We start from the raw sequence: 21,185 nt of genomic DNA, 5'->3' as shown, positions 1-21,185 counted from the left end.
CACTCCATGAAGACAAGAGCACATTTTAAAATGCTGCTGCCTTGATTTGAGCAAATTTTGTCACCCATATTTCTGAAACACAACTCATGGAATTCAGATATTTGAGGAAAACACTGAAAAACACCTGAGTTCTTAGGAGCCGCAAGGTATCATTTTGGAAATGTCAAATGCCCTTTTTTGGGATTGTTAAGAGAGGTGTTAATTTGTGTAAAAGGTGGATAAACCCTGTGGAATTATCAAGCAAATAATTTATACTCCAACCCTTTGAACTTTGTGAGAAACAATAGCTATTACTATATAAAAACCTGGTTTGGCCACATGTGGAGTACTGAGTACAGTTCTCGTCACCTCATTACAGGAAAGATGTGGAAGCGTTGGAAAAGGTGCAGAGGAGATTTACCAGATGTCTTTTTAATTTAGTGTAAGTTGTAATAGATACTAAGAAATTTAATTCATGACAGCATATGTCAACATGTCATTTTTAAAACTTCATTCATGAGGTGCAGATATCGCTTGCAGGGCAATCACTCTGAGAAGATGCTGGTGTGCAGCCTTCCTGAACTGATGCAGTCAACGTGTTTCAGATAGACCCACAGGTCCATTAGAGAGGGAGATAACAAAGTGTGGAGCTGGATGAACACAGCAGGCCAAGCAACATCTCAGGAGCACAAAAGCTGACTTTTCGGGCCTAGACCCTTCATCAGAGAGGGGGATAGGGAGAGGGAACTGGAATAAATAGGCAGAGAGGGGGAGGCAGACCAAAAATGGAGAGAAAACAAGATAGGTAGAGAGGAGAGTATAGGTGAGGAGGTAGGGAGGGATAGGTCAGTCCAGGGAAGATGGACAGGTCAAGGAGGCGGGATGAGGTTAGTAGGTAGGAAATGGAGGTGCAGCTTGAGGTGGGAGGAAGGGATGGGCGGGAGGAAGAACAGGTTAGGGAAGCGGAGACAGGCTGGGCTGGTTTTGGGATGCAGTGGGTGGAGGGGACGAGATGGGCTGGTTTTGGGATGCAGTGGGGGGAGGGGAAGAACTGGGCTGGTTTTGGGATGCAGTAGGGGAAGGGGAGATTTTGAAGCTTGTGAAGTCCACATTGATACCATTGGGCTGCAGGGTTCCCAAGCGGAATATGAGTTGCTGTTCCTGCAACCTTCGGGTGGCATCATTGTGGCACTGCAGGAGGCCCATGATGGACATGTCGTCTGAGGAATGGGAGGGGTAGTTGAAATGGTTCGCGACTGGGAGGTGCAGTTGTTTATTGCGAACCGAGCAGAGGTTTTCTGCAAAGCGGTCCCCAAGCCTCCGCTTGGTTTCCCCAATGTAGTGGAAGCCACACTGGGTGCAATGGATACAATATACCACATTGGCAGATGTGCAGGTGAACATCTGCTTGAAATGGAAGGTCATCTTGGGGCCTGGGATGGGGGTGAGGAAGGAGGTGTGGAGGCAAATGTAGCACTTCCTACGGTTGCAGGGGAAGGTGCCGGGTGTGGTGGGATTGGAGGGGAGTGTGGAGCAGACAAGGGAGTCGCGGAGAGAGTGGTCTCTCCGGAAGGCAGACAAGGGTGGGGATGGAAAAATAGCTTGGGTGGTGGGGTCGGATTTTAGATGGCGGAAGTGTCGGAGGGATGATACGTTGTATCCGGAGGTTGGTGGGGTGGTATGTGAGAACGAGGGGGTGCCTCTGGGGGCGGTTGTGGCAAGGGTGGAGTGTGAGGGATGTGTTGTGGGAAATGTGGGAGAGGCGGTCAAGGGCATTCTCGACCACTGCTGGGGGAAAGTTGCGGTCCTTGAAGAACGTGGACATCTGGTGACGTGCGGGAGTGGAATGCGTCATCCTGGGAGCAGATGCGGCGGAGTCGGAGGAATTGTGAATAGGGGATGGAATTTTTGCAGGAGGGTGGGTGGGAGGATGTCTATTCTAGGTAGCTGAGGGAGTCGGTGGGCTTGAAATGGACATCAGTTTTTAACTGGTTACCTGAGATGGAGACTGAGAGGTCCAGGAAGGTGAGGGATGTGTTGGAGATGGCCCAGGTGAACTTGAGGTTGGGGTGGATGGTGATGGTAAAGTGGATGAACTGTGGGCTCTTCCGACGCTGACGGAACCCCGCAAACAGCCGACGCCGATGGAACCCCGCCCACAGTCGACGCCGACGGAACCCCACCCACAACCTCCACAGCCAGCAACCCCAGAGTAGACAGCCACACTGAGCCCTGCCGCATCTTCACCATCCCTGCAGACCTCCCACTGACTGAGGACGAACGGTCAGCCCTAAGCAAGGGGCTCACCTTTGTCCCCCTCCACCCACACATCAACGAATACCAGTCACTTTTGGACATCGAGCAGTTTTTCCACCGCCTTCAGCTCCACTCTTACTTCTTTAACCGGGAGCCTAACCCTCCCTCCAATGACCCCTTCACCCGCCTCCAACACATGTCCTCTTCCTGGACACCACCCCCAGGCCTCCTACCCTCCCTCGACCTCTTCATCTCCAACTGCCATCAAGCCATCAACCGCCTCAACCTCTCCACCCCTCTCACCCACTCCAACCTCTCCCCCGCAGAACAAGCAGCCTTCCACTCCCTCTGCTCCAACCCCAACCTCACCATCAAACCCGGAGACAAGGGTGGCGCAGTGGTAATATGGCGCACTGACCTCTACATCGCCGAGGCCAAACACCAACTCTCCGACACCTCCTCCTACCACCCCCTGAACATGACCCCACCCCCGAGCACCAAACCATCATTTCCAACACCATCCATGACCTCATCACCTCAGGGGACCTCCCACCCACAGCCTCCAACCTCATTGTTCCCCAACCCCGCACGGCCCGTTTCTATCTCCTTCCCAAAATCCACAAACCTGCCTGCCCTGGTCGACCCATTGTCTCAGCCTGTTCCTGCCCCACCAAACTCATCTCCACCTATCTGGACTCCATTTTCTCCCCTTTGGTCCAGGAACTCCCCACCTACGTCTGTGACACCACCCACACCCTTCACCTCCTCCAAGACTTCCAATTCCCTGGCCCCCAAAACCTCATTTTCACCATGGACGTCCAGTCCCTATACACCTATATTCCTCATGCAGATGGCCTCAAGCTGGAAACTGATGTCCATTTCAAGCCCACTGACTCCCACAGCTACCTAGAATACACCTCCTCCCACCCACCCTCCTGCAAAAATTCCATCCCCTATTCACAATTCCTCCGCCGCCACCGCATCTGCTCCCAGGATGAGGCATTCCACTCCCGCACATCCCAGATGACCACGTTCTTCAAGGACCGCAACTTTCCCCCAGCAGTGGTCAAGAACGCCCTTGACCGCGTCTCCTGCATTTCCCGCAACACATCCCTCACACCCCGCCCCCGCCACAACCGCCCCAAGAGGATCCCCCTCGTTCTCACACACCACCCCACCAACCGCCGGATACAACGCAACATCCTCCAACACTTCCGCCATCTACAATCCAACCCCACCACCCAAGCTATTTTTCCATCCCCACCCTTGTCTGCCTTCCGGAGAGACCACTCTCTCCGCAACTCCCTTGTCCGCTCCACACTCCCCTCCAAGCCCACCACACCCGGCACCTTCCCCTGCAACCGCAGGAAGTGCTACATTTGCCTCCACACCTCCTCCCTCACCCCTCTCCCAGGCTCCAAGATGACCTTCCATATCAAGCAGATGTCCACCTGCACATCCGCCAATGTGATATATTGTATCCATTGCACCCAATGTGGCTTCCTCTACATTGGGGAAACCAAGCGGAGGCTTGGGGATCGCTTTGCAGAACACCTCTGCTCGGTTCGCAATAAACAACTGCACCTCCCAGTCGCGAACCATTTCAACTCCCCCTCCCATTCCTCAGACGACATGTCCATCATGGGCCTCCTGCAGTGCCACAATGATGCCACCCGAAGGTTGCAGGAACAGCAACTCATATTCCGCTTGGGAACCCTGCAGCCCAATGGTATTAATGTGGACTTCACAAGCTTCAAAATCTCCCCTTCCCCCCACTGCATCCCAAAACCAGCCCAGCCTGTCTCCGCTTCCCTAACCTGTTCTTCCTCTCACCCATCCCTTTCTCCCACCTCAAGCCGCACCTCCATTTCCTACCTACCACCTCAAGCCGCCTCCTTGACCTGTCCATCTTCCCCGGACTGACCTATCCCCTCCCTACCTCCTCACCTATACTCTCCTCTCTACCTATCTGGTTTTCTCTCTATCTTCGCTCCGCCTCCCCCTCTCTCTCTATTTATTCCAGTTCCCTCTCCCCATCCCCCTCTCTGATGAAGGGTCCAGGCCCGAAACGACAGCTTTTGTGCTCCTGAGATGCTGCTTGGCCTGCTGTGTTCATCCAGCTCCACACTTTGTTATCTTGGATTCTCCAGCATCTGCAGTTCCCATTGTCATTAGAGAGGGAGCTCCAGTAACATTGAAGGAACTGCAATATATTTCAAACCCAGGGCAATGAGTAGATTGAAAGATACTCCCTGAATGAGAACGGGATGAGTCAACATGGAGGTTGTTAAGTTAAAAGGGTGGTGAATACATGGCAGAAGGGCTATAGAGCTATGACAATAAGAGGGAAATTCAGGTTGAAGACATTATGTAGGCACAGAGGGTATCAGTGTCCATGGGAAGAGTGGTTAAGAGAGATGTGGGTTGATATGAAAAATGAGAGGTCATAGGGGTTGAGGACTTGAATGTGACATAAGCTGGCATGGATAAAGCAAGAGGAATGTGTGAAAGTGAGGCAGTGTGAAAGGGTGAGGTCTTAAAGAATCATAAGATCCTTGCAATGTGTAAGCAGACCACTTGTCCTATCAAGTGTACACTGACCCTCTGAAGACCATCCCACCCGGACCCACCTCCTTAAACTCTGCATGTCCTATGGCTAACCCACCTAGCCTGTACATCCCTGGAAACAATGGCAAAACTGCGTAACTGGCACATCTTTGGGCAATGGGAGGAAAGCCACATTGACGCAGGGAGAATGTGCAAACACCACACAGGCAGTCACCCAAGGGTGGAGTCCAACCCAGGCCCTCAGCACAACAGGGCTAACCACTGAGACAACATGCACTATCCCAGAGATCAGAAATGTACCCTTTACCAAATGCCTCAGTACTCAACAGCCCCTGTAGTTGTCTCCAAAATGTGGACTGCAATTAACATCTGTTCTCACCCTGGAATTAATTTTCTCCCAAGTTGTGTTTGCAGAGTTGGGAAATTTCTCGACTCTGTACCGTTAATGCAGGAGGAAACATGGGCCCGTGGTTATAGTTCAACAGGATTATTTGAAATCACAAGCTTTTAGAGCATAGCCCTTTTGTCAGGTGAAAGTGAGCAATGTTCCAAAAGCTTATGATTTCAAATAAACCTGTTGGACTACAACACGGTGTTGTGTGATTTCTGACTTGGCCCACTCCAGTCCAACACCACCATGTCAACCCTAATGGAAGATTAGAGAAAATCGGTGCAGACACTATACTCTGCAAGACATTTGTCGAACTGAACATGGGAGGACAATTTGGATTCTTGAAGTTCAGCAGCTGAATACCCAACTACTGAACCTGATTGCCTAGAGTTTGGTAGAGATTAGAATCAGCTGCAAATCTGCATAGAGAGTCACGAGGCTTCCCCATCTAAGCTTTCTCAGCAGTTAAGTGCTGCAGAAAATTGCTCGAGAGAATGATATAGAGGCATGACTGTTGGACTTCAAAAGATATGTAAAGAAGGAAAGGTGACCACTTGACCAACCGGCTGGCATTGTGCAGCTTTCTTAGTGAGTGATACTCAGAAATCCTACTTTAACTTAGAGCTACAAGCAGAGATACAGCTACATGGCTGGTGTCTCATTATGTTATGGGCTCAATGCCTGATCCTTCTACTATGTGCTTTTCCATTTTCTGACCCAGACTTGTTCAAGGAGTCTAGGAAACAGAATCACAAATGGTTCAACAAAAGACGAGACAAGATCAGAGATGTAAGGTCGAGGAGCCAGTAATTTTAATGGAGAAGGGAGCTCCCTTCCTTTTGCAAGGAAGTCAGCCATTCTTATCTGGTCAGATCTTCATGTGACTCCAGACCCACAGCAAAATGATTGACTCTTAACTGCTCTCTGAAATGATCGAGTAAACCATTCAGGGGCAATTAGTGAAGGGCAACAAATATGGCCTTGACATTTTTTAAAAATGTTTGAGTCAAAAATATGGAAAAAAGGAAGCTGCTAATTTCAAACTTGCTTTTGATCTGAAGGAACAGGCAGTTGGCAGTCTTTGGAGAAATAATCTAATTGATTTCATGCTGTGCTTGGCTCTAATTAACCACGTGATGCTTAATTTACAGCAGTTAAACCTTATGGACTTGAGGATTCTGGTAATGTTGTGCACAACACATTAGAAGTGGAATAATAAATTTTGTCTTCCTATACTCAGAAAATGACCATTTCCTGCACTTCCCATAAGTAATCCCATAGGGCATCTGTGAGTATGTTAGATCATGGCAGCCACTCCTTGTTGAACAGCGTCACAAAATGATTTCAGTTTGTACTCTGCTGTGAAAGTTACAGTATATTACTCTAGTCAGCTTCCAATCTGCCTCGAGCTCACTGGCCCTGACATTCAATGTTAAACCAAAGGAAAATGAGCTCTACACATTTATCCCAGTGGTGAATGGCATACTGACCATAGAAATTGTGTATAATCTGCAGGGGTGTATGGAGATGGGAGACCAGCCGTTAGAAAGCCAATTCTGGCTGTAGATTACAGTAGCAACCAGTGGGAACAGCAGGTAGAAGAAAAATGCTTGGCTCAGTGAACTGCCTGCAGCATGACTGGATGTCTTATAGCTGCTTTTGTGTCACTTTACAAGAATGTTGAACATGACACTCTCACTGAGAGGTCTTCTGGTTAACTTGGTATCACGCAGTATGATGACTCATCAGACAAAAAGCAATTATTTGCATGCTCTAGTCTAAAATCTCATCCCTGAATTTTAACAAAGTAATATTATGACCTCCAATACCATTTGGCATACACTCATAATTGCTGGACCTTGGTAATTGATTCAATCACTTTGCAGAAGAAAGCAGAGCCCAGGAGAGACAGACTTTTATGATCACTCACTCTCTCCTTTCCTTCCATGCTGTGTGCTATGATAGAGCTCATTAAAAACAAGACTATGCTTAAACACACAGCTGGAATTCACTGCTCAGGTCATGTTTTCATATAGCCTTGTAGGAAAAGAATCCTGCATTATTTGAGGATACGATTCCACATTTACTGTCAATATTTTCAACATTGTGTTCATTTTTTATTTATTTTTCAAACAAATAGAACAACAGAACAACAGCCACAATTAAAAAAGGTAAAAAAGAGGCTCACATCCTAAATCTATCCCAATTTTTCCTGTTTGTGCTTTTAGGCTGTATCAGATACTTTTTCTGAGTAAGAGATTACTTTATTTCTTAAATCACCTTAATCTACTGCCGCCCATTAGCCCTAAATTCTGAAATTCCCTCCCTAACACTGAGCTACCATGCCGCCCACTTTTCGTCACTTATCACAATAGATCTTTATGTGGCTTGGTGTCAAATCTCCTACAAGGTACATTAGAAGATTCTTAAAGTGGCTAGAGAAATGCAAATTCTTCTGGTTATTTTCATCACTTCATCAAATTAACTGATCCCCCTTACACGACTGAATTATTTGTTAGCAGGGTGCTCAATTTTAAAAACACTGCTATGAGAGATAAGTATATGGTTGGATGCAGGACTCCATTCAGTGGTTTATCTGGATTTTTGAAGACAGCATGGCTTACAGGTGGTCTTTTGTTGGAAGATTGTATTCTCAGTAATGTTTAAAATCAGCAACATTTCAAATTATTTCTGAAATAGAATTTTGCTTTAAAGGCATCCTTTTCTTCAACAAAGAGCGGCGGGAGCTGGGCGGAAATGAAGTCAGAGCAGTGAGGCAGTTGGGAAGGTAAGTGATTGTTATTTAAGCACTTACCTCGAAGCCCCAGGACCTACACAGTAGGGCCTCCCTCCCTCCTCCTCTAACGTATTTAAAAGTCCACAGACTCGCAGCAGGAAGAGCAGGAGCATCGATCAGAGGCCTACAAGTGGGTGAGTCTCTGCTTTAAAGATTAGAAAGTACCTACCTCGACCGACGGAGCCCTCCATTCCTGTTCCAGCAGCAGAAAGAGCGGGAGCTCTAACCGAGAAGGACTCTCGTGTGTTGTTAAGGTAAGGCTTTTCAATTTATATTTCTTGTGTATTGTGTAATTGATTAAAAGTTTAATTGCTTAATTGAAAAAGAGTGTAGCAGAGAAGTACTAGAAAGCATTTAACACATAAATTGTAGAAGATAATTAAATAAGTAGTAATGGCTGGGCAGGTGATGTGCTGTAGCTGTATGATGTGGGAGCTGGCTGATCCCATTGTGAACGGCAGTGACCACATCTGCAGCAAGTGTTGGTTGCTGGAAGAACTCTGGCTCAGAGTAAATGATCTGGAATCTGAGCTTCAAACACTGCGGCACATCCGGGAGCGGGAGAGTTACCAGGACACTTTGTTTCAGGAGGCAATCACACCCGGTAGATTAAATAACTCAAATTCAGAAAGTGTTCAGGGACAAGGTGTGACAGTAAGTGAGGCAGATAGGGGGATTCTGAGTTCAGGAGCCTCAGCCCTTGACCCTGACCAACAGGTATGAGATTCTTGCTCCCTGTACGGATGAGGGAAAGGACTGTGGATAGGATGAGCCAGCTGACCACAGCACCGTGGTGCAGAAGGCCACTCAAGAGCGGGGAGCAAAAAGACAGGTAGTTGTTATAGGGGATTCTATTATTAGGGGGACAGATAGTATCCTATGCAAGCCGGATTGGGAGTCCCGCATGGTGTGTTGCCTGCCCGGCGCCAGGGTCCGGGACATCTCCGAACGGCTTGAAAGGATATTGGAGCGGGAGGGGTAGGATCCAGTTGTTGTGGTCCATGTTGGGACTAACAACATAGGCAAAGCTAGGGTAGAGGACCTGTTCAGGGATTATGAAGCACGAAGAAAGAAATTTAAGTACAGGTCCTCAAGGGTCATAATCTCCGGATTACTGCCTGAGCCACATGCAAATTGGCACAGGGAAAAGAAAGTTATAGAAGGAAACATGTGGCTAAGGGATTGGTGTGGGAAAGAGGGATTCCATTTCATGGGGCATTGGCATCAGTTTTGGAACTGGGGGGGATCTGTACCGTTGGGACGGTTCCATCTGAACCGATCTGGAACCAGTGTTCTAGCAAAAAGGATAAATAGGGTGGTCAGTAGGACTTTAACTTCTGAGTCGGGAGGAAGGGAAAGTGAAAGAGACAGGGTGTATGGAGTTAAATGGAAAGATAAGCAACAGGATAGCATGTGTACAGGTGGGTTTAAGCTTGAGGCAGACTAGGAATACAGCAAAAAGGAAGGATAGCTAAAGGCACTTCAGGATTTCCAGTCTCCCTAATAACGATAAGAAAGTTAGCATTAAGGCACTTTATCTAAATGCTTGTAGTATTCGCAACAAAGTAGATGAATTAACAGCACAAATCCTCTTGAATGATTATGATGTGGTAGGCATCACAGAGACATGGTTGCAGGGAGTTCAGGACTGGCAGTTAAGCATCCAAGGATTCTCAACATATTGAAAAGACAGGAAGGTGGGCAGAGGGGGCGGGGTTGCCTTGTTAGTTAAGAATGAAATTAAATCTACGGCACTGAATGACATAGGGTCAGAGGATGTGGAGTCTGTGTGGGTGGAGTTGAGGAACGACAAAGGCAAAAAAACTATAATGGGAGTTATGTACAGACCTCCTAACAGTGATCAGGACCACGGGCGCAAGATGCACCGGGAAATAGATAGGGCATGTCAGAAAGGCAAGGTCACGGTGATCATGGGGGACTTCAATATGCAGGTGGACTGGGTGAATAATGTTGCCAGTGGATCCAAAGAAAGGGAATTCATGGAATGTTTGCAGGATGGCTTTTTGGAACCACTTGTGATGGAGCCCACAAGGGAGCAGGCTATTCTGGACTTAGTGCTATGTAATGAGCCTGACTTTATAAAAGATCTTAAAGTAAGGGAACACTTAGAAGGTAGCGATCATAATGTGGTAGAGTTCAGTCTGCAGTTTGAAAGAGAGAAGGTAAAATCAGATGTAATGGTGTTACAGTTAAATAAAGGTAATTACAGGGGCATGAGAGAGGAATTGACAAAAATCAACTAGAAGCAGAGCTTAGTGGGGAAGACAATAGAGCAACAATGGCAGGAGTTTCTGTGTGTAATTGAGGACACAGTACAGAGGTTCATCCCAAAGAAAAGAAGGATTATCCGGGGTGGGATTAGACAGCCATGGCTGACAAAGGACATCAGGAAATATATCAAAGAAAAAGAGACAGCCTATAAAGTGGTCAAGAGCACTGGGAAATCAGAAGATTGGGAAGGCTACAAAAACAAACAGAGGATAACAAAGAGAGCAATAAGGAAGGAGAGGATCGAATATGAAGGTAGGCTAGCCAGTAATATTAGAAATGATAGTAAAAGTTTCTTTCAATACAGAAGAAACAAACGAGAGGCAAAAGTAGACATTGGGCTGCTCCAAATTGATGCTGGAAGGCTAGTGATAGGAGATAAGGAAATAGCTGAAGAACTTAAGAAGTACTTTGTGTCAGTCTTCACAGTGGAAGACATGAGTAGTATGCCAACAATTCAGGAGAGTCAGGGTCAGAGTTGAGTATGGTAGGCATTACAAAAGAAAAAGTGCTAGAAAAGCTAAAAGGTCTAAAAATTGATAAATCTCCTGGTCCCAATGGGCTACATCCTAGAGTTCTGAGGGAGGTGGCTGAGTAAAAAGCAGAGGCTTTGGTTGTGATCTTTCACAGGGAAAGTCCCAGATGATTGGAAAATCGCTGTTGTAACCCCCTTGTTTATGAAAGGATCAAGTCAAAAGATGGAAAATTATAGGCCGATTAGTCTAACCTCGGTAGTTGGTAAAATTCTAGAATCCATTGTCAAGGATGAGATTTCTAAATTCCTGAAAATGCAGGGTCAGATTAGAACAAGTCAGCATGGATTTAGTAAGGGGAGGTCGCGCCTGATAAACCTGTTAGAATTCTTTGAAGAAGTAACAAGTATGTTAGACCAGGGAAACCCAATAGATGTTATCTATCTAGACTTCCAAAATGCCTTTAATACGGTGCCTCACGGGAGGCTGCTGAGCAAGGTGAGAGCCCATGATGTTCAAGGTGAGCTACTGGTTTGGATTGAGGATTGGCTGTCTGGCAGAAGGCAGACGATAAAAGGCTCTTTTTCGGAATGGCAACCGGTGACGAGTAGTGTCCTGCAGGGTTCAGTGTTGGGGCCGCAGCTGTTCACCTTATATTAATGATCTGGATGAAGGGACTGGGGACATTCTGGCAAAGTTTGCCGATGATACGAAGATAGGTGGACAGGCAGGTATAACTGAGGAGGTGGGGAAGCTGCAGAAAGATTTAGACAGTTTAGGAGAGTGGCCCAGGAAATGGCTGATGAAATCCAATGTGAGTAAATGTGAGGTTTTGTGCTTTGGAAAAATGAATACAGGCATGGACTATTTTCTAAATGGTGAGAAAATTCGCAAAGCAGAAGTACAAAGGGATCTGGGAGTGTTGGTCCAGGATTCTCTAAAATTTAACTTGCAGGTAGAGTCCGTGATTAAGAAAGCAAATGTAATGTTGTTGTTTATCTCAAGAGGGTTGGAATATAAAAGCAGTGATGTGCTTCTGAGGCTTTATAAAGCTCTAGTTAGGCCCCATTTAGAATACTGTGTCCAATTATGCGCCTCACACCTCAGGAAGGACATACTAGCCCTGGAGCGTATCCAGCAGAGATTCACACGGATGACCTCTGGAATGGTAGGTTTAACGTATGATGAACGGCTAAGGATGCTGGGATTATACTCATTAGAGTTTAGAAGGTTGAGGGGAGATCGAATAGAAACTTACAAGATAATGTATGGCTTAGAAGGGGTGAACGCTGGGAAGTTGTTTCCGTTAGGCAGGGAGACTAGGACCCGTGGGCACAGCCTTAAAATTAGAGGGGGTAAATTTAAAACGGAAATGAGACGACATTTCTTCAGCCAGAGAGTGGTGGGCTTGTGAAATTCATTGCCACGGAGTGCAGTGGAGGCTGGGACGTTAGATGCCTTCAAGGCAGTGATCGACAAATTCTTGATCTCAGAAGGAATCAAGGGCTACGGGGAGAGTGCAGGGAAGTGGAGTTGAAAAGCCCATCAGCCATGATTTCAATGGCAGAGTGGACTTGATGAGCCGAATGGCCTTACTTCCACTCCTATGTCTTATGGTCTTATGGTCTTATTAAGCTTCTACTTGCAAGTCAGTCAGAAGGGATGATTAACTTATAATTCATGTTGGATTCAATCTAAATATTTTGCACATTTCATGAACAAAGGACAAAGTATTCTTGTACAAAGTATTCTTGTACATTTTGTAGGTTCCATTCAATTTAAATCTATTAACCATTGCAAATGTAAGTTGTCAATCACACCACCTTGTAAGCATATTGCTACCGCCCATCTAAAGCAGTAGGTAACTCAAGTAGTGAATATTTCATTCTCCAGATAGCAAGTCATTTGAAAATAGCCCAATGAAAATTTCCAATCATCTTTTACAGACTGGATCATAATAATCTAACTCAAAACTCCAACCAGTTTGCTTTTTGACATACTTGGCCATATACAAGTTGTTAAGTATCCGTATAATCAATTGAGGAGTATAAAGTAACCACAGAAAAAGTATGGTCACTGTAAGTCTGTGAGTTTAAGGTCCTCTTTCAGCAACAAGAGGCTCAACTTCACTTACTTGTAAAAGGTTCCCCAATGTTGAGGAATACAAGAATTAACTAAGAGTAGGTCATTCAGCTGCTCAGGTCTGCTCTGACATTCAGTAAGCTCATGACCGAGGGCAGCGTGGTGGCTCAGTAGTTAGCACTGTTGCCTCATAGCACCAAGGACCCAGGTTCAATCCCACCAATGGGTGACTGTCTGTGTGGAGTTTGCACATTCGCCCTGCATCTGCACAGGTTAGTCTGTCAGTGCTCTGCTTTCCTTCCACAGCCCAAAGATGTGCAAGTTGGGTGGGTTGGCCATGCTATATTGCCTATAGTGTTCAGGGATATGTAGGTTAGGTCTGTTAGCCATGGGGAAAATGCAGGGTTCCAGGGGTAGGGTGGGGGATGTGTCTAAGTGGGATTCTCTTTGGACAGTTGGTGTGGACTTGTTGAGCCAAATTTCCTGTTTCCACACTGTAGTGATTCTATGATTGATTTGATTATGACCTTAACTTTCCATGACCAGCAGAAATAGGCTATTCTGCGTATTGCATCTGCTCTACTATTCAATGAGTTCATAGCTAATCTGATAATCCTCAGCTCTGTTTTCCTACCATTTCCAGTAACCCTTGATCCGATACTGATTGAAACTCTACGTCAGCCTTGAATATTCTAAATCACCCAGTCCTAATAGCCAGCTGCAAGAAAGAATTCCATAAAATCAATCCAGACTGAGAAAAGAAATATATCCTCAGCTCTGTCTTAAAAGGATGCTCCCTTCCTTTGACATTGTGCCTCTGATTATAAATTGTCCCACAAGGAGAAACTACCTTTCTGCATCTTACCTGTCAAGTCCCCTAAGAAGCTTTTATATTTTTATCAGGTTACATCTCATTCTTCAAAAGTCCAATGAGTAAAGGCCCTAACAACTCAACCTCCTTTCATAAGATAATCCCTTCATACCTGGGATCGGCCAAATGAACCTTCTCTGGGCTGCCTCCAATGCTAATATATCTTTCATTAGATAAGTAGACCAAAACTGCTCACAATATTCCGCCTCTCTGATGAAGGGTCTAGGCCCGAAACGTCAGCTTTTGTGCTCCTAAGATGCTGCTTGGCCTGCTGTGTTCATCCAGCCCCACACTTTGTTATCTTGGATTCTCCAGCATCTGCAGTTCCCATCATCTCTGATCACAATATTCTGCCTCTTGTCTGGCCAATGCTTTGTATAATTTTAGCAAGGTTTTCCTATTTTTATAGGCTATTTCCTCAGAGATGAAAACAAACATTTCATTTGCCATCCCTGTTATCTGGTGAACTTGGATATCATATTTTATGACTTGAGCATGAGGACCCTCAAAGGCTCTATAAGCAGCTTTCTGCAGTCTTTCTCAATTTAAATAATATTTAACATCTCTAAACTTCTTGTCAAACTGCATAACCTCAAATTTTCCCACATTATTTTCTATCTATCCACTCAATCTGTCCCTGCAGACTTTTCATGTCATCCTCATTACTTGCCTTCCTCAAAGGAATGCTAGAATAGAATACAATTAGTTCAGAATAGGGTGGATTGCCTATAATTCAGCAGTGTTATCCATAAACATAGCAATAACATGTTCATTTCCCTATTTTGTAGGTTTCATTCAATTTAGATCTATTAACCATTGCAAATGTAAGTTGTCAATCACGCCACCTTGTAAGCATTTGCTACCGCCCATCTAAAGCAGTAGACAACTCAAATAGTGAATATTTCATTCTCCAGATAGCAAGTCATATGAAAATAGCCCAATGAAAATTGCCAATCATCTTTTACAGACTGGATCATAATAATCTAACTCAAAACTCCAACCAGTTTGCTTTTTAACATGCTTGGCCGTATACGAGTTGTTAAGTATCCATAGTAGACACTTGAGGAATATAAAGTAACCACAGAAAACGTGTCATTAACATGTAGATTGTAAATAGTTTTGGCCCAGCACTGATCCTTGTAGCTCTCCTCTAATTATGGGTTACCATCCTCAAAGTCCCCCTTATCCCAACTATGACTTCTTTTAATTATGATGTGGAGGTACCACTGTTGGGTGGGCAATGTCAAAAGTCACATGACACCAGATCATAGTCCATCAGGTTTATTTGAAATCATAAGTTTTTGGAGCCAGACCCTTCACAAAGGGGCTGCCCTCTGAAAGCTTGTGATTTCAAATAAATCCATTGGACTATAACATGGTGTCATGTGACTTCTGACTTTCTTTTAATTAGCCAATTTACTACCCATGCTAAAAAGTAATGCCATATGTTCTCATTGTCCTCAATAGCCTTGTGTGCAATATATGGGCAAATGCTTTTTAGAAATCCAAATAAGCTACATCTACTGGTTTCTCTTTAACTACCCTACACATTACCATCCCAAAAAATCCTAATAAACTTGTCAGACATGATTTCCCTTTTCTGAAGCTATGCTGTCTCTATTTGATTATATTATACATTTCTAAATGCTCTGCTATTACATTCTTTATAATAAACTTGCTTGTCAATAAAAGACCCTTTTAACTCAACCTTGATTCTGTTAAAGACATAACCTCCAATGTACCGGGGAGAGAGAATTCCACCTAACAATTACATCTAAGCGAAAAATATTCTCCTCATCTCAGTTTTCAATTGGCAATGTCCAATTTTTAAACTCTGCTTTCTAGTTCAAGAATTCCAAATAAAAGTAAACACTTTTTTCAGCATCTGCCATGTCAAGTCCTGTCAGTATTTTGACTTCAATAAGATGGTCCCTCAATGTTCTAAACTCTACTAGTATAAGCCCAACCTGCTTAACCTACACTCCTTCATCTCGGGAATTGGTTCTTTGAATGTTCCTGAAAAGCATTTAATTTTTTATGTCCTTTCTTAAGGAGAAGATAAATGCACTTAATACCCCAGCTGTGACCTCACTAAGGCCATGTATGATGCAGCTGTACTTCTCTACTGTTATTCTGTAATCTCCCTGCAATAAATGGTATCTCATTTGCCATTCTAAACAATTGTCCCTGCATGCGAGTGTACTAATATTTTGTGATTCGTGAACTTAAACTCCCAGATCCCTCTGTACTGTACTGTCCATTTAAATTATGTGCTGCTTTTCTATTTTTCCAGTCAAAATGAATGTTTGCACTTTTTAACGTTGGATTCCACCTTTCAAGTTTTTCATTCCTTACTTATCTGATCCATATCCATTTGTAGACTCCTCACGTCTACCTTGCAACTTACTCTCCTTCCTATCTTTGTGTTATTAGCATATTTTGTTACTATACATTTGTTTCCTATATTTTAAAATTGTTCGTAAATAGTTGAGGCCCCAGAACCAATTCCTGTAGCATTCCACTAATTGCAGTTTACTAATTTGCAAATGATTATTTATCTCCACTCTCTGCTTCCTAATTGCTAACTAGTACTCAACCCACGTTAGTACATAACCACTTCTAATTGGAGATATTATTTTGTGAAGTAGCCTTTGATGTGGCCTTCTGGAAATCCAATTATAACAAATCTACAGGTTCCCTTTTATCCACATTGCTTGTTTCTTCCTCAAAGAACTCCATTAAATTTATCAAACATAATTTTCCTTTCCCAAACCATTTGAATTTGCCTGATTGTATTATGATTTTCTCATTAATAATGGGTTCTGACATTTGTTGGCAAATTGGCCGATAGTTTCCTGCTTTCAATCTTCCTTTTCTTGATTAGAAATGTAGCATTTGCAATTTTCCAATCTGCTGGGACCTTTCAAAAATCTAGCAAATTTCGCAAACAATTTATCTACAATCTCTATAGCAACTTCTTTTAAGATTCTAGGATACAAACCATAAAGTCCAAGGGAGCTGTGATAATTGGAACTGCAGATGCTGGAGAATCCAAGATAACTAAGTGTGGAGCTGGATGAACACAGCAGGCCAAGCAGCATCTCAGGAGCACAAAAGCTGACATTCTGGGCCAAGACCCTTCATCAGAGAGGGGCTGATGTTTCAGGCCTGGACCCTTCATCAGAGAGTCCAAGGGAGCTGTCAGCTTTCAATTTTAATAGCTTTCCCAGTAACTTTACTCCAGTGATTGTTTCACATTCTTCCCTCTAATATGGATTTTCTACTATTCCTGGAGTGTAATTGTGTCTTCCGTTTTCAGAACAAACAAAAAGTCCTGTTCACTGCTATTTCCTTGTTTACCATTAATAGCCTCCCAGCCTCACCCTCTTAAAGGGACCAAACCCTCCTTTAGTTACCTTTTCCCTTTTTAAAATATTTGCAAAATCTCTTCCTATCTATTTTAACCTTTCTAGCTAGCTTTCTCTCACACTCTAATTTCACTGTTCTTTTTATGTCATTGTTTGCTAGATTTGAAAAGAAATTCAATCCAATCTTCTCACTCCATACTAATCTATGCATTATTATGCATTTTTTTATTTGATTTTGATACCATCCCTAACTTCCTTGGTCAGCTATGGATCATTCACCCTGTGTACTCTGTTCTAAAATGTAGCTAATGCTAGGTGACCTATAATGTACTCTCATCAGATGCTTGTATCTAATACAGAAGTTTTAAACTAGTGTCATCATTGGAAGGGATTTTATTGGGGTTAGACATTGTGGAATAATTTGCAATCAGCTCCATTTTAACCTAATAGCATTCTAATCTAATCTATTCAAGTATTCCAAGTATATCAAAGTAAGCTACTTCAACCTCTTTTCTGGATGCAGACAGCTATGAGATCTTGTGGAATTGAAAATTAGCATGATGGCAGGTTATGTGAGTGGCTGGTATTTGTTGGAACTAATGAAGACTCTGACCATCCCTTTACTGATAATTCAGAGAGATTCACAGGGCAGCATTTGGCTGGGGTAATGGGAACTGCAGATGCTGGAGAATTCCAAGATAATAAAATGTGAGGCTGGATGAACACAGCAGGCCAAGCAGCATCTCAGGAGCACTGAGATGCTGCTTGGCCTGCTGTGTTCATCCAGCCTCACATTTTATTATCTTAGTATTTGGCTGGGTCCTTTTTTGGATGGGAAATCTTCCAGATTTTTAGGTAGATCTTAATGTACTGGAATAGCTTGACTAGGGGAACTAAAAGTTCTGGTGTACAAGTCTTCAGCACTACTGCTGAGCAGTTATTAAAGCCAATTAAGTGTCAAATTCAAGTAGCTACTTCTTTATGTTACACAGAATGAAGAGAGTTACTGAAGAGGTGTGTGTTTGCATGGTGGGGGGCACTTCAGTGCAGAGCATAAAGAAAGCAGTAGGAGGCTAACAGGTTGTGGAAAATGCTAGGCATGTAGTTTTATACTTCGACGGTTAATTCTTTTATTGGATGAGTTGAAGAATATCCTCATTGAGTCTGGCCCTGCATGCAGCATTATACCAAAACCCAGGTCTCTGACTCTGTCAACATCCACCACCACTGCTCCAACCTCAGTGTTGGTCACTCTAGTACTGATGCTTGTGATTAGAAAAACATATGTTGACCTTGTTTGATCTGAAACCATGAAACTTCATAGGATCTGGATTCAATGTTGAGCCTCCCATCCCATGCTGCGTGTGGGTTTATGCTGTAATTGTGATGGAGGAATCTTGCCTGATTATGTGAATATGGCCGTCAGTTGCAGACTTGCTCACTGAGCCGGTGCGTTTGATTGCAAAAACTGTAGAATTATGTTCTTTTATGCAAATCCAAAATGGTATATAATTTTCTGGTACTGGTCCATAAAAGAACAGATTTACTGAATTCAATTTCATAACTTGTCATGGTGGAGATACAACGTACAACCACTTCTTGCTTGTTCAATTCTGGATGAAATCTTGTTGAGATGCTGGGAACCTTAGGGGACTAGAGGACCAATGGCAGACATGTACAAATTTTTTAAAGCAATGTCCACCAAATTTAATGCCAATCAAGCATGTGCACTTATCGTATACCGTCCATCGCAATTTATCTTTCCCATGATGAGGAGAATGAAACTGCAAACAGTATTCCACATTCAGTCAAATCAAACTCTTACCTGTGAAACCCACTGCTCCTGTACTTAAATTCTCTTACAATAAAGGCTAGCATCCCATTAGTCTTCCTAATAATTTGCTGCACCTGCATTTTAGCCTTCAGTGACTTATTGACAATGACACCTCGGTCCCTTAGTACATCTACACTATATAGCCTCTTACCATTAAAGAAGTACTCAGCACTTTTATTCTTCCTATCAAAGTGGATAACCTCACATTTTTCAGATTACATTCCATCTCCATGTTGTTTATTTATTATGCCCATCCAAACCTTCTGCTTCACACCTCCCTCACAACACACAGTAGCTTGGTATCATCTGCAAATTTGGAAATATTACATATGGCCCCCTCCTCCAAAGCATTGATATATATGGTGAACAGCTGGGGCCCATGTACTTCTCTCACATCCAGTTCTACCCCATATTACCAAGTGCCATTCCTAGAACAATTCCCTTCTTCATGAAAATCCACCAAAAGGTCAGCATCCCTAGTGCCACAACATCTTTAACATGTCACTGCCTAACCAGGCAAGCTCTGGCCTTCTGAAGCTACCCTGCTAGTTAGTAGACACAACCTGAATATATTGGAGATGGGAAGGATGGAGCCATGATTCTCGAACCAGAACCTGGAGGCCCTGGTGGACGGGGTGGTGCAGAGGAGAGGTGTCCTCTTTTCAGAGGACTGGTAGAGGAGATCACACCACCAGATCCTGCCAGCATGGTCTGAGGTCAGCACCTGGGTCAGTGCAGTCTCTTCAATGGAGAGGAATAGCTAGTCGTCCTGCAAGATGGTCATTGGTCTTCTCCGCTATTCCAGGGTAAGTGACCATCATCTCCCACTAACCTCCTACTCTCTAACTCTGCTACTGCACCCAACTCCCAGCAAGGCTTATGCTCTAGCACTCTCGCTAGTGTCTGCAATATGTTCTCTCACTCCCTGTCAGCCCGTCCCCGTCAAATCCCCATACCACTAACCCTGCTCGGCCTCTGGACTGCCTACTCACTTGCCCAGGACATCTCACCCCCTTTTGATGGCCAGCATGAACGGCTACCACCCACTTTCATTTCACTCTATCCTTCTGTTTCTCTCATCACAGGAAAGCACAGCACACAACAGGGCAGGAAAGGGCCAGGTGAGTCAGGTAGGGGTTGACATTCAATTCCCTTCTCACCAGTCTGGAACTCCCAATCACAATGGATAGATTCCCAAGTCTCCTTCCTGAAGCAGCGAGCCACCTAGTGCCCACTAGCTCCTTTCCCCAAGTTTCACTGGACGACTCCGAGGGACTGACTGTGGCTCACTTCTCTAAGCCACCCAAGCAGGCAGCCCCGAGCGAAAAGAACCCACAACCCTAACTGGTGACTGTGCATCTCCTCGACTGAGTTAGCTGACTCCCCAGGCTGGCCTTTATGAAGCCATTACCCAAATTGCAGAAGCATGGGCCCCTTGTCTGAGAATACCCTGACTAGTAGCTCAGTTACAGCATAAAGAATATTGCAAGGTGCTGCTAACCTTGTGATAGGCCTCCCTTCATTCAATTTGTAAGGTTGTTAATTGTAAAGGCCACGAAAGATACATGTGCTCTGTTGACAGGCCATTGATGTACTGCATTGTTCTTAATACATCAGGCAGGAAAACATAAAGACCAAGAAAAGGACACAAAAAGAAACATTGATGTCGCAATATTTCAGCACTTCTTTGGGGGAAGACAAAAGATGAGTTCGGGCCTCTCATTTTGAATCACAATCAAAACTTTGCTGTGCTTCCTTCATTTTACACGTGTGCAGTGCCTCGGCGACCAAAGGCAGGAGTAATTCTTATTCATTTGACAGTGAGAAACCTTTCTAAAAGGTGGATCTCTGAAAAATGGAACAATAAAATTATTGCATTTCCATTTTACTTGTGTCATTTTGAGTACAACAGGAGAATTTGTCAGAGACATTTTCAATGATTAGAGCAGTATCAGATTTTTTATGGCAGGTGGGAAAAGAGGGATGAGACAGAAGACTCATGCTTGTACTTATTTTGATTTGCTTGAGCCAATCCACGTACTGTATGCAGACTCAGCTAAAGCAATGGACAGGAGAGCAGAATGCACTGCAATACCACGCTATGTGCATTGGATGATTATCAATCAGATTTTTTGGTATCCTGACTTCCAGTCAGTGCCTGAGGACGTGCACTTTACACCTCCTCAACATAGCAATAGTGAAGGGTGTTGCCCTGATTCCTTTGGGTGCTTTGAATCATGATCCTGACCCCCATTGGCCAAAGGCCTTGGAGTATCC

Source organism: Stegostoma tigrinum, chromosome 3, assembly GCF_030684315.1.
Source record: "Stegostoma tigrinum isolate sSteTig4 chromosome 3, sSteTig4.hap1, whole genome shotgun sequence".
NCBI classification, from domain to species: Eukaryota; Metazoa; Chordata; class Chondrichthyes; order Orectolobiformes; family Stegostomatidae; genus Stegostoma; species Stegostoma tigrinum.
Note: the sequence above shows the minus strand (reverse complement) of the source record.